Consider the following 3614-nt stretch of genomic DNA (forward strand, 5'->3'; position numbering starts at 1 on the left):
AGAGAGAGAGAGAGAGAGAGAGAGAGAGAGAGAGAGAGAGAGAGAGAGAGAGAGAGAGAGAGAGAGAGAGAGAGAGAGAGAGAGAGAGAGAGAGAGAGAGAGAGAGAGAGAGAGAGAGAGAGAGAGAGAGAGAGAGAGAGAGAGAGAGAGAGAGAGAGAGAGAGAGAGAGAGAGAGAGAGAGAGAGAGAGAGAGAGAGAGAGAGAGAGAGAGAGAGAGAGAGAGAGAGAGAGAGAGAGAGAGAGAGAGAGAGAGAGAGAGAGAGAGAGAGAGAGAGAGAGAGAGAGAGAGAGAGAGAGAGAGAGAGAGAGAGAGAGAGAGAGAGAGAGAGAGAGAGAGAGAGAGAGAGAGAGAGAGAGAGAGAGAGAGAGAGAGAGAGAGAGAGAGAGAGAGAGAGAGAGAGAGAGAGAGAGAGAGAGAGAGAGAGAGAGAGAGAGAGAGAGAGAGAGAGAGAGAGAGAGAGAGAGAGAGAGAGAGAGAGAGAGAGAGAGAGAGAGAGAGAGAGAGAGAGAGAGAGAGAGAGAGAGAGAGAGAGAGAGAGAGAGAGAGAGAGAGAGAGAGAGAGAGAGAGAGAGAGAGAGAGAGAGAGAGAGAGAGAGAGAGAGAGAGAGAGAGAGAGAGAGAGAGAGAGAGAGAGAGAGAGAGAGAGAGAGAGAGAGAGAGAGAGAGAGAGAGAGAGAGAGAGAGAGAGAGAGAGAGAGAGAGAGAGAGAGAGAGAGAGAGAGAGAGAGAGAGAGAGAGAGAGAGAGAGAGAGAGAGAGAGAGAGAGAGAGAGAGAGAGAGAGAGAGAGAGAGAGAGAGAGAGAGAGAGAGAGAGAGAGAGAGAGAGAGAGAGAGAGAGAGAGAGAGAGAGAGAGAGAGAGAGAGAGAGAGAGAGAGAGAGAGAGAGAGAGAGAGAGAGAGAGAGAGAGAGAGAGAGAGAGAGAGAGAGAGAGAGAGAGAGAGAGAGAAAGAGAGAAATTCATAGCTTCTAATACGCATGATGTTATGTACGTAAATCATAATGCGGGATATTAACTGTTAAAATGCGTCCATGCATTTGCTAATGTCAATATCGAACCGACACGTGCCATATAACGTGTTACTTGGTTGTTACGAGAGAGAGAGAGAGAGAGAGGAGGGGGAGAGAGAGAGAGAGAGAGAGAGAAATGTGGGCATCTCATGCGAAATTATGCTAAATATACAACACAATGCATTTGCGTAATAGTTTGTCTTAAAATAATAGAGATACTTTTTTTTTTAAATAGATAATTAAAAGTATTATGTCAATATCATTGAAGTATTTTTTTCTTTGCGAGGGGAAGAAAAATGTGTTATGCATCACCCCGCCGACTGTCCGGTGGGGCTGTGTCGGATTCGCACCCACTAAAAAATCCCCCCTTTAAATTCCTAGATGCAGGATGTGCAAGAGTATTATCTACGCGATTATCTGAAAAATAATGCGAAATGAAAATAAATGATGCAGTTCTTAATTACGCATAAAATTATTGTAAAATGCGCTTCTGTCTTTCGCGCAAACAAACAAATGGATATATGGAAACGTGGATAGCATTGCGAGTATTAACGAAAGCTACTCGTCGTGTGGTGAGCATTGAAACGAGCGAAATTTTATAATAAAGCTAGGAAAGGACAATAATTAATACACAGTACGATTATATCTTCTTGCAATCTTATATCATAAAATCGCGCAAGCGGACATAACTTTTTGTATCACGAATCTTTCTGTACCATCAATGATTTTCATCTCTTCTCTGAAACGTCAAGTACAATATATTTATCCGTATGTACGGTCGCACGTATATGTATATTGGCTGATCCTTGTTCTCTCATTACAAATGCGTACATGTGTACGAGGGTAACGCGAGAGTACGCACATATACGCGTATATATATGCGTATATATACATATGTGAACGGCAGGTAATAATGCTCGCACGTGTATGTACAAGAGTATCGGAGTATCGGAGAGGTGCTAACATCGTCGAGAGGTGCCGCAATTACGCGATCGCGCGTATTACGCACGTAAATCCGGCTTTTGTCCGTGCGTTGTGTTCCATTTCTCTGTTCGATGCACGATTAGCCTAGAGTCGGCTAATCACGTGACTTTCGCATTTGCCACACATCGTGATCCTTAATTTTGCATCGATAACGGTTTACCCGATAATACGTTTCTGGGCGCGGTCGATTTGTCACTATCGGAAATACGGTCGCTTTAAATTGAAACTGTCACAGGACTGTTCGAGAAGTTCGCGCGACGTATACTTCGTTATTACCGAGCGCGAACTTTATCGAGGTAACGCCCATCTTTTTGCTCGAGTTTTTTTTCTCACGATAACTCTTTCTTTCTTTCTCTCTCCTTGTCTTCCAAAAACTACTACGCGAGATTTAGAACGAGTTTTCACTTCTGTATTCCTCGGACGCGTTAGGTCCATCGTTTTAATACCATTTGCCGCACCTGCAACAGCACGATATTTTAATGATTAAATATCCGCCTCTAATGCGAATGTAATTTAGATATTGCGCGTTTACATTCCAGTGCTGTAATAGCTGTAGAAATTTACCGTCGGGTATTATTATAAAAATATTATCAACTGAAGGGATGATCTTAAATCACAGAAATAATTGCTGGTATTCGGACAAGAATTGCCAAGATTAATTAAGCTCGGTCATATCAATTAGTTTCGCGAGCTACAAATGCGAGATTTCGAATTATGTGTAGTTTTAGAAAAATACATATTGTAAATCACCATTTCTTCAGATTATATCAATTACAAAATTGTACATTATAAATTTTTAAACTACCACCTGTCGAAATTTATTTTAATTATTTGAATATATATATTTTTATAACGATAGTATATTACATAAAAAATTTTGCGTTAGATGATGATTCATGTATATAAAAAAGATAATTTGCCAAAAGTCAGTATTGAATTATTGGGAAACTTCAATATTCTTAATAATTGTACCTTTATTAAAAGTGAAAAGATATATTTTTTTGATATTCAACTATATTACCATATTATTTAATAATCTACTAATGATAATAATTGAATTGATTCAAAAATAAAACATTTTTATTATTCACTGAATGATAAAATGAATATTATAAGTAATTTACATAAAACTTGTATTCACGTATACAAGAGTAACTTGGTTCCATCTAATCAATATAATGAGGCGAAAGATACAATGTTAAAAGTTTCCTTTTTTTCCCTCTTTAGCCCTTCTTCTCGAAGAAACTCGGTATTTTTCCATTCGCATCGCGGATTGAGGTTTGAAGAAGTTTCAGAGTGAGAAGAAGGATAAAAAGAAGGTGATAAATTCCGCGAATGCCAACAGACGAGTAAAACTGCAAAAGAGTGTTCCAAGATCTTGAAGAATTTTGATATGTCGATCATGTGAACGTAAATTCTATCTTGCTTGTTTTTTCTTCAGATTTATAGAAGACATATTGATTCCTGTGATATATATATATATACGAGGATCATCTATAAGTACTATTCGACAAGTATATAAAGGAGTTGTCTGCGCTTTAAAATTTTGAAATACTATCTTTTTATTCACGGTATCTTTTTATTAATTTTTATAAAGTTATAATATAAAACAATATATA

Source organism: Formica exsecta, unplaced genomic scaffold (assembly GCF_003651465.1).
Source record: "Formica exsecta isolate Colony F162 unplaced genomic scaffold, ASM365146v1 scaffold622, whole genome shotgun sequence".
NCBI classification, from domain to species: domain Eukaryota; kingdom Metazoa; phylum Arthropoda; class Insecta; order Hymenoptera; family Formicidae; genus Formica; species Formica exsecta.